The 10,907-nt window shown below is 49.2% G+C and overlaps 1 protein-coding gene and 1 long non-coding RNA gene across 2 annotated transcripts in view; both read right to left on the reverse strand.

The window, feature by feature from the left end:
• Positions 1 to 10,907, reverse strand: part of RGS6 (regulator of G protein signaling 6) — a 588,233-nt gene that overhangs the window by 124,613 nt on the left and 452,713 nt on the right. The window lies entirely within an intron of this gene.
• LOC125909375 (uncharacterized) lies at positions 1,041 to 5,320 on the reverse strand. Its single transcript, XR_007453670.1, has 2 exons — positions 5,193 to 5,320; positions 1,041 to 2,397 (listed from the first exon to the last, which is right to left on the reverse strand). It is a non-coding gene; the product is annotated as an uncharacterized LOC125909375 (long non-coding RNA).

The raw sequence follows: 10,907 nt of genomic DNA on the forward strand, positions 1-10,907 counted from the left end.
GCCTTCTCTCATTACCCTGGGAGAGGAGACGTGGGCTTGTCGAGGTCCAGGTAGAGCACCAGGCCTCACCAGGAAAACCCCCAAGCAGGTGGCCGCCCAAGGGGACCCTCCCACCTCCATTCACTGTCACCAACTCATGCCTGAAATGCTACCTGTATAGCCACTCACTGCCTTGAGTAAATGTCCTCATGTGAGGAGGGGACATTTTTTGCCCCTCATGACCCTAGCCTAGCCCTGAAAAAATGAATGGGACAGTGGGTATCCACCCTGATTCATGACCCCTATGTGATCAACGACTGTGTAATGAATACGTTGCTGATCGTTATTTCTAACTCACCTCATGTCTTAGGATTAGGCGCCAGCCACTTGGTTTTTGAGAGGAGAAAGTCAGCCTGCGGCTCTCCAGAATGTGCAGGAGGGACGGATAAATATTCCCCTGGGGAGATACAGGTGGCAAAGAAAAGGCCCTTTAAAGAGGACCCGTTTCTGGCTATTTCATGATCTTGTCTATAGCCGGCTCTGACACTGGGGGTTCGTAGAAGAATCTATCCAAAGTTGTGATCCTCATTCCAACACTGCCGAAGGACCACCTTCTGAAGGCCAGAAGTTCACAAAGTGCCAGTAGAACAGGTTCTTCCTGGAGGCTGTGAAGGAGAAACTGTTTGGTACTTCTCTCCTGGCCCCTAGTGGGTCCTGGCAATCCTTGTCGTTTCTCAACCGGTAGGCGCTTCATTGCAATTTGTGCCTGTTTGGATAGCAAACCCCTCCGTGGGGACACCCGTTTCCTTGTCCCTTTGATACCCCTCACCCCACCCTCTATGGGCACCCACTTCCTGTCTCTTGGGCTGGCTCATTGACACTGGGCCTGAGTTCCCCCGGAAAAAGAGAGACTCCTTTATTTCTCCCGCTCCTCTCCAGCCGGGGCCACCTCCCCATCTCATTTCTCTAGATTTGGTTTCCCCAAGGATGAAGACACCCACTTGAATGAATTAGGCTGCCTCGCCCCTTTGTTATAAGAAATAATAAAGACACTGTGTCCATTTAGGTTATTATTTATTTATTTCTATCATAGATCTAAAGGTGCCCATCGTAGGTGCGACGATTCAGGAATTCATTCTCAGATGCAGTTTAACGCTTGAGATAACTCTGTGAGGTCAGCAGGGGGCACTCTTTCCGCTTTTCCGGTGGGGACCCTGGAGCCCCCTGTGCCCTGTGGCAGCCCACAAGTCAAGGTGCAGTGGCCTCCAAGAGAGGAGAAGGGGGGAGCTGTAGGCAGGGTGCGGGTGTCAGGGGTGTGCTGTCCGCAGAGAACTTAAGAACGACAAGAGAGGTGGGTGATGAATGCCTTCCCGCTTAGCACCCCAACGATGCTGGGAACAGAATCCAGTCTTGGGGTTTCGAGTCCTGTGCTTGTCCTTCTCTACCTCAGCTCCTCAGAGGTCAGGGCACAGTGGTTTGGGAAGCTTCTGGAGGGGCATCCCAGACACTCACAGTTAGGAGAAACTAGATCCTTCTTTCTCAAGAGAGCATGGAGGGTCCGCCTGAGGTAGGGAGGCAGCCATGGAAAGCATCACGTTAGAGCTAGGAATTCTGAATTTTGGTGACACCGATTTGCTTCTCTGTTGCTATGCAGCCATCGATTCTAGTTTAAAATACAAGCTATTCTACTTCCCATCATTTTTATTACCAAATGTTACCCTACCCCCTCTACTCCCTGGCTCCCAGCCCTGCCGGGCCACTCCTCCTCCCTCCTGATCTTCACTTCGTCCCTGCAATCCCACGCCTTCCACTCACCCCACACTTTCAAACCCTGGAAAGGATTGCAAGCAACCCATGCCGCTGGCCGCCCTTTTCCTGCTTTCACAGGCAAGAAGAGATGCTAAGTTTTAAGACACAATATCAGTACAGTAAAACTTAAATGCGCTCATCTTTTTGGCAGAAACCAGCCTGTCGGCTTAATGCAGAAATTATTTTGGGGTGAATGGATGTCCTTGCCTGAGGCCGCCCGGCATTTCCTTGCAGCCCCGGAGTTTGCAAGCTCTCCTGGGGCGCAATAAACAGTATCACCACACGGGGGCGCTGTTGCCCTTGAAAGCCACAACGCTTCCACCGAGAGCAGCTCCAGGTAGGAAAAAACTGCCAGGATCCACGACTGCGATACTGATTTCTTATTTCTTCTAAAATGACAATCACCGGTGCTCTGAATAACTGCTTCGTTTCTTAGTTCCAGAGGTGGCGTCTGAAGTCTGTCTGATGTCATTTACAGCATTTTCCAGTGGCAAATAATGAAGGCCAAGGGAGACCTGCTTGCACCTGAAGTCACGTGCGAAGGTTCTTCAGGAGTTTAAAGGTGTCCCGGACTTTCAGGCTATACGGATTAAACGAACCTGTGAAATGCTGCCGTCCAAGAGAGAAGAGGGGGGAAAAAACGAGTAGGCAGGATAGAAGAGTTTTAGATTCATCAAAGGACAGTAAAGGGGAAGCAGAGGTAGCCGGAGCAAAGCCTCGGCCACTACGGAGCAGTGGCGGCAGCTTATTACAGGAGTACACCTCAGCCAGTGGTCCCAGAACTCAGGGGACTGCAGACTGGAGGCCGCGCTTCTCCAAAGTGCCTGCAGCCACCTCGATCCCCCAGATCCTCGGCTTCTCCAAGCATATAGTGGGTGCTTAGCCTTGCCTGCAGACAGGGACGGTCCTTAGCTCATACTAACTCCAGAGGCGGGCTGTGTATTTGGAGAACTTCACAGAGAGCAGGTTGCAAAAAGTTGAGCTTTCCTGGCAATGCGAGATCCCTGACACTCACCCCTTTGCACCTGGGGAGGAGTACAAAGAAAATCGGGGCAAGCCGATCGGTGTGAGATTTGGTTCTGCCACAAACTAACGAATGCGTTGTACAAGCCGCTTACGCTAAGTCTTGGGTCTGTCATCTGTAAACGGAGGGGCTTGGGTAAGCTGCCTGCTGAGTCTGTTCTGATTGGGACGCACGTCTCTCCTCCCCCCACCCTGCCCACCGGGGACAGCCTTCCTGGTCTTTCAGGCCATGTCTCTGTCTTGTACCCTCAGGTGGCCAGATTGGACCACTTGCCGCACCCTGAACCAAAACCCCCCTTTCCTCCTTGTGTTTCATGCCCTCTGCTCCATCTCAAGTTTTACTCCTACTTCAAGTCCCAGCACAAAGACTACGTCCTCTGGGAAGCCTTCCCTGACTCCACAGGTGCAAAGAGTATCCCTATCCTTCGTGAATTTGCCGCACTTAATCCATACTTCCCTTTCAGCAGCTACCGTTTTCTCTCTTGTGTTATAGTGACTATCTGGAACCTTTTTGTGCCCACTGGGTCTGCAGCGCCATGGTTTCCATCTGACCTGCCCATCCCAGAGGATCCAGTCCTGGGGCCAGCACACGCAGGGACCAAGGAGGTGGCTGATGTCATCAACAATCACGTGCACACACACATCGTGTTTTGTGTAACGGATTTGAGTTCGAACACTCTGATGTTCAGCTGACGGGACTTGGTCCCTGGTGCCCTCACGCTGTCTGTCTCCTGCACATAGGCCGGCTTGTAGATGGTCAGTGCAGGGACTTGGAGCCAGACTGCCCAGGTTCATAGCCTGGCTCTGCCACTTGCAAGCTGCCTGAACTTAGGGAAGCCATGAGCTTTCTCTGTGGGTCTGCTGCCTCACCCATAGGGTGAAGGTAATGACAGCAGCCACTTCTCACGGGAGCTGGGAGGATAAAATGCCTTGTCAGAGTGACTTGAACTCACGTCCGGGAACATCCGTGGCACGACTTCTTTGTTCTAAGGTGAGAAGGTATGTACCTGCCGGAGCCTCATTTCCAGCTTCCTAAACCCACCAGATAATGGAGCCCCTAGAAACCTCTCATGGGCTGCCCTTTGTAAGATAACACCTTAGTGACCCTCAGCCCTGGCCTCCTGCCCCATCCCTCACCCAGAAACCCCAGACTGGCTGATTCCCTTGCCCCCACCTGGCTCACCTGCCCAGGTATCAAGGAAAAAAAAAAGTCACACATTTGAAAAAGTACTCAATCAAGGCAAGCTTTCCATAATGCTAGCTTTGACTAGTATTTTTATCCTTACTAATTACAATGCTAGCACCTCAGGACCTCTTGCCAGTTAGCAGTATCTTTCTTTCACGGTTAAAAAACCCCCCACAACGCCTTGCGTTTGCCCCTATGCCTGTTCACGTCTCTGGCTAGTTTTACCAGCATCCTCTGCAACGAGCTGGGAAATGCCATCTAAGACAGCCTGCACCCTGGGTGGGCTCCAGCTTTGCATCCTCGGAGTGCGTGCAAAACAGATTAACCGGCTATCATTCCAGCCTGCCACCAGCCATTTGCTAAACTGCACAACTTGATAACGGCAAGTGTCCCGCACCCCCCTCCCAGATCCACCCAGGCGCCAGCCAGCCTTTCTTCTTATCTCTGTGGTGTTATGGCTGTAATTCACCTGACCCACTGTGACGTGCGTCCTCCCAGTAGATCTGTGCTTTTATCTGCTAGGATTCAAGGATAGAGGAAGACAGGAAAGGGCATGAAGAGAGGCGAGAAAGGACAACGTGACAGAGCAAGTGTACTTCGAGTCACCTTCCATGAGGGGAGGTCTGGAACGTTCTCTCGGGCTCAGAGCTGAGCCACGTGTGTGCCTCCCTATCCTTGGGCCCAGTCTGTATCCTAGCTGCACCACGATTTCAGAAAAAGACAAAGCAAAAACCAAAAAAAGCCCCCAAGCCACCTTTTCCTATCTTCATGATCCCATTCTAACGTTTTGTTTTTTTTTTTTTTACCTACTTCCAATTCCATTTCCTGACAAAGAAGATTATTTTGAATTTAGATACTCCCCAATGCACTGGCCCCTGTCAGCTGTTGGCGGAAGGCAGGAACGGGTGAGAGAGAATAAATGAAGCACCAACACCGCCCCCCCTCCCCCCAGTCTGACCAGCTGATGTGGGGCTTGAACTCACAAACTGTGAGATCATGACCTGAGCTGAAGTTGGCCGCTTAACCAACTGAGCCACCCAGGTGTCCCAATCTTTCCTGTTCTTTCTGAGCCTGGTGCTTATCACCAGGCGCAGTTCAGCTGGCAGGGCGCATTCCTGGAAGCAGGATACTGGCTTCCCGCAGTCCATTTCTTCCCTTTATGCAGGGGTCACAATCAGGTGCCACAGCGTCATACCTGAAGGCCTAGGTCCCTTGGCCCTCCCCTGCGGCAGCAGTAGCAATGACAGTAATTGTAGAAGAAGTCATGACGCTGGCAGCCAACGGTCGCCGAATGTTTACTGTGTGCCAGCATCTTCTGTGTCCCCTTGAAGCTACCCAGCCCTCCCGCTAGGGGGCGCGCCCTCTATCATCAGACCCATTTTGCGGTGGAAGCGAGGAGAAAGTAAACATCTGCGCAGCTGATGCCCGCGGCAGGATTGGCCCCTGGTTGTAAGCATCCTCTCCAACTGGCCCCGAAAGCTCAAAGAAAGAAATGCTTGCTTCGTCCTGAGCCGGAGTGTGGACGACCAGCTTCCTGTTAGCGGCGGGCAGCTACCGATTCGGTTACGTGGGCGCTAGCGCCCAAGGTCAGGTTCGGGTGCCGCTTCCTTACAGCTGACCCATGGAGTTCTGCCAGAGGCCTAAACGGAATGACGCTGGTTGACTTTTTTGTGTGTGTGGGATCCCCTTCTCCTTTGGGGTTCACTTGAACTGGAAACACACTGAGGAATTAAAGACCATCAACTTCAGTTACACATCTGATACTTGATGAGTTTGAGGCTTAAAATGCAGTTCTGGAATATTTGTGAAACTTCTCGCATTCAGGGCTGAGAGCAGGTGATAACAAGAAAAGAAAACCAGCCTGAACGTTTGTGGTAGGAATATTCAGATCAATGTTTACCAAAAGTGAGCAATGATACAGAGCTCTGTTAAAGAACACGTTCTTGTGGTGTTCCGGTATTTACATTATTTTTACTTCAATGTTATAAACATTAAACTAGGAATCAACTTTTTATGCTTTTAGTTCTTATATAAGCCATACGGCCAACGAATGCACAAATAAAAACAGAGACACCGAAGAGTAAAATTCGAATTACGAAGCATTAATTGGAGAAGCTCAGTGGGGTAAGTGTCTGACTCTTGATTGCAGTTCAGGTCACGATCTTGCCCTCATGAGATCAAGCTCCGTATTGGGCTCTACGCTAAGCATGGAGCCTGCTTGAGATTTTCTCTCCCTCTGCCCACCCCCCCCACTCGTGCTTACGTGCTCTCTCTCTCTCTCTCAAAAAAAAAAAAAAGCATTAATCCTTGTGATGGATGTCACCTTGCTGACACTAAATTGTCACTTTTGTGCTTCTTAGGTTAAACCATATGCAGTTGCTGTTTTTGTAGGTCATGAATGACAGTGGCAGAAAGAGTAATTTACATGGTACATTTTTGTTAACTTCAGTCTTCTGACTATGAACAAGGTGGACCCCTCACTGGAGTCTCTATTATTATTCTTGTTATCATTACTACTTTTAAAACAATGTACTAGCTCTTACAGAATCACTCCAAGTGTACCTTGCGATACATGGCTTAAAAACTTAAACAAAAAATAGCGGTTAGTTTCCTCAAAATAAGAGCCATTTTGTATTTTCTGCTGAGTTTTTATGTTCCAAGATGGAACCCAAGGAGGACGTCTGTAGCATGATAAGCCAGGTACAATGCCACAGGGCAGGCACCCTGTGATGTCTCAGTTCCCCCATCATTTTTATCTTTCCAAATTACTACAAAACTTGTTTGTACATTCTGCCACGGCTTCATTTAGCAGAAATGTGTCAGTGACCTAATATGCCCTCTTCTGTCCTTTATCATTAGGCGGTGACACTTCAAGTGGTGTGTGACTGATGTACTATGTCTTTTCTGTGATGCCAAATCGATTTATTAACTACTCTAAGAGTCTAAGTTCTCGGTCTAGAAAAATGTCATTCCAGTGCGGACTCTCATGGCAAAAGAGAGGGTTTGCTTTTGCACCTGGTGATAGATTCCAACTAAGTACAACACGAGTCCGAGACTGATGCTGTCAACCAAATGACAGGCAGCTATGGCTTGCAAACATTTAAAGTTGAAAAGATTACCATCAAAATCGAAAACATTTAAAACATCAAAAGACAAAACTGTAAACAGGAGCTGAATTTCCAAGTGCTCAAGTCATCTGAGAACCGACAGGGATCTCTAGATCTTAGTGCAAGTCAGTCTTGTGCCGTCACAACAGAAGGGACCCTCAACCTTTCCTTTAAAGAGTAAGAGTTATTTGTGCATTAATGAGCACGAGTCAGCTTATTAAAACTTGATCAAAACACAGCTGTTTGGGAGCATGCTTTTTGCAGAAAGCAGGAGCCAATTACCCCAATGACTCCACTCCATGGAGTAGAGAGGAAGGCTACCTGAGAGCAGAAAGCAAAGCAAACCCTGAGGTTTCATCATTGGCTGTTCTCTTTCTCATGTAGGGTCCCTTTCCTACACTGCTCACCTTCCCCGTTTTACGCAGATCCCAACAAACGCGGTAAGAAAGCATGAGTTAAGAAAACAAGATGGTGATGGTGCTCTTGATCTGTTGGGAGGCCATGGGGCGGCCCTGCCATCACAGCAATGAGCCATTTCCCCAGAGCTTCCACCCCACCACAAGGGTGGCAGCCTTGTGCGGAGGGGTTTTCATGCCTCCGCGTCGGAAAGGTCATAGAGTCTGTGTTTCACACTAGGTCAGATTCTAGAAGGAGGGAATGTTTCCTGACCGAGGGGGCTTTAAAAGAGGGCTATTCCAGCTCAGTGCCCGGAATAACACTGACCTCGTTGGGGTGAAAGTGTCAGTGAAGGAATACGGCGCTCATTTGAGGGATGGGGAATAGCAGATCCCGAGTCCTAGAGGGAAACAAAGCTTTCCACAGACATCGGCCAATACAGACTCATTACTGCAAGATGGTTCTTTGAACAAGCACACGATCAAAGCCTAAAGAGGGTTTTGGAGAAAACAAAGTAAGCACCCTAACACACAGGCAGCTTGAAGTGATGCTGCATGGGATACGTAGGGGGGGACTCAGATTGCTCCCGAACTATCTGTGATCTGCCACAAGGGTTAAAGATGGTCACCAGTTTTTAAGAGAGAAGGACCTTGGGACTTACTATTAGAACATACAAAACAATATGTCATGACACAATACAAATCCACATAATTAATTACTAATTATTAGTAACAATGTCTACAATATGTCATGACACAATACAAATCCACAAAATTAATTACTAACAATTAGTAACAATGTCAGTGTAACTAGAGAAAATTGTGCAGCTGACCCTTGAACAGCACAGGTTGGTACTACACTGGTCCACTTATATGTAGATTTTTTCCTCAATATATACAGTATAGTAAATGTGATTTCTCTTCCTTATGATTTTCTTAACATTTTCTTTTCTCTAGCTTATTTTGTTGTAAGAATATAGTCTATAATACATATGACATACAAACTATGTGTCAATTGACTGTTTATATTATCGGTAAGGCTTTTGGTCAACGGTAGGCTATTAGTAATTGAGCTTTGGGGAGTCAAAGGTCATACGCAGATTCTCAACTGCATCGGAGTGGGGGTAAGGAGGTTGGTGTCCCAACCTCTGCATTGTTCAAGGTCGACTGTCTGTAGTTTTCCTTATCAAATGTGGCTTTAGGGATTCTCATGAGTTGTTTTCATCAAGTCTGAGTTAATGTTACACGCAGGTCCTGAATAGCAATGCACCACGCCAACTAGGAAATCAAGACTGGATGCCCACGGTGGGCAAATCCAAGAGCCCAGGGCGGGCTGCTGTTCTCCCTGCACCCTTCTTACCAAATACAGCCTGAAGGAGGCTGATTTCCCAGAATCTATTACCTGTAACCAACCTTGATGGGGAGGCTGCCTTGTAAGTCTTGGCCCTGAAGCACACTGACATAATGGCCCACGAACTACAAGGGAAGAACAGAGATGACCAAACACAAAGACAGTACAAAAGTGGAGGCGTTTACTACGGATGGGCCAGGGACACCCTCCTCCTGCCCCACCCCCAGCCTATATTCCCTTCCTAAATACTTGACCGCCTCTGTGTAGTCCCAGGCCCCGGGACCCTACCCACACACAACAACTGCTTCTGCTGTAACTTCCCAGCACTGAACGTGCAGACGGCACCGTGAGTGCTCAGGGGACGATTTGCTAAGGAGCGCTTTCCTTTTCAGTCCGGAACCTTTTGCCCGGGCTCTTGGATAGCATTTCAACACCCCCTTATACTTCCTCCAATTTATTGGCTACCGTGCCATTAGAGTCTGGACTCAGACATCCCCAGCCCCTTGAGGATACCTTGAAAGGAGAGGGCCTCGCTATAATAAGAAAACAGCAGACCTGAGACACGAAGGCGGCACTCTGATTTTCAAAAGAGGCTATGAGGCAGTGACCGCAGTCAGAAGTGAGAGCTGCTTACACGTCAGGAAGTGGGAAACGAGATCCCAAGCACGGAAGGGAGCCCCTGGCAGTGGTTCCTTCAGCTAAGGAGGGCGGGGGGGCAGGCGCGGAGACCCAGGGTAAGTGGTGAGGTCTGTGCCTCGACTGCCGGGAACGAGCTCGCGTGTGGTGACGTGAGGCTGCATGGGTGACAGGTGGCAGCCATTGCCACACGTGTACACGTTTGCGTGGGTGTGCACGTACAAACACTGCCTACGTCATTGGCAGTCTAGGCTCCCGACAACCTGTCTAGGCTGCCGACAACCAGCCTGGGTGGGCAGGTGAGGCTCAGGTGACCGCCTGAGGTGACACAAGTCAGTCATCAGTGGGGCCGGCCTCTGAACCCGGCTCTTCTAAAAATGAGTTCTTTACTCCTTGCTTTGTTAAAAATGTCCCTTCGAGAGTTTCAATAGCCTAACAAACGTAAGGGATTACTACCATTGTTTAGTGGCCATTTTGGGTCGGTCTGTTATGCTGCTCAGGGCAGACCAACTGGTCACCTTTTCGGGCAGAAGAAGGGGTGAACCTGTTGTGAAAAGGCCCTTTTCTTTCTCTTTTCCGTGCTGCCTTCCGCTGTCCTGGGCGAGGTGCAGGCTCGTGAAGGAGCGGGTTGGGGAAGGCAGGGAGGAACTTGCAGGGGCAAAGCCCAGCCTCTCAGACAGGTGTCCCCCAGCCCTGTCCTCACGTTCTCGCTCCAGTGACCCCCATCTCAAAATGCAGCTGCTTCTGTTTGAAACATCTCTGATTGTCAAGGATTTTTTTCCCCCCCTCTTACACTGGTCTTTAAATCAGTCTCCCTGTAACCTTATCTCGCTTAGCTCTGCCTTCTTCAACTTCTTGTGAATCCCTTTGAGTGTTTCTCTTCTCCGGGGGCCCCACTTTCTTGCGTGTTCCTTCATGCTGACGAAGGAGCCAGCCTCATCACCTTGTGAGTCACTCTCCCAGTGAGAAACTGAGATTTGTCATCGTTCTCTGAGAGTGGGTGCCTTCCCTTGTGGATAGCACTTCCGGTATGCTCTCGCCGTGTCACGTCTCCGAAGTTAGACACTATACTTCCACCTGTGGCAGTGACGGCATGGGCAGCCCTGTCATTGAGCCTTCACTTTGGCCCTTTTTTAGTACAGGACAGACAAATTAGCTCTACAAACCGTACAATTCTACTCCATCACATTTCATTTCATTTGGTCCATCAGTTGAGAACTTTTTCTTTTTAAAGTTTATTTATTTAGCATAAGAGACTGTTAAAAACTGAGAACAAATTGAGGGTTGATGGGGGGTGGGAGGGAGGGCAGGGTGGGAGGGAGGGCAGGGTGGGTGATGGGTATTGAGGAGGGCACCTTTTGGGATGAGCACTGGGTGTTGTATGGAAACCAATTTGACAGTAAATTTCATATATTAAAAAA

The sequence above is a fragment of the Panthera uncia genome, assembly GCF_023721935.1.
Source record: "Panthera uncia isolate 11264 chromosome B3 unlocalized genomic scaffold, Puncia_PCG_1.0 HiC_scaffold_1, whole genome shotgun sequence".
Taxonomy (NCBI): domain Eukaryota; kingdom Metazoa; phylum Chordata; class Mammalia; order Carnivora; family Felidae; genus Panthera; species Panthera uncia.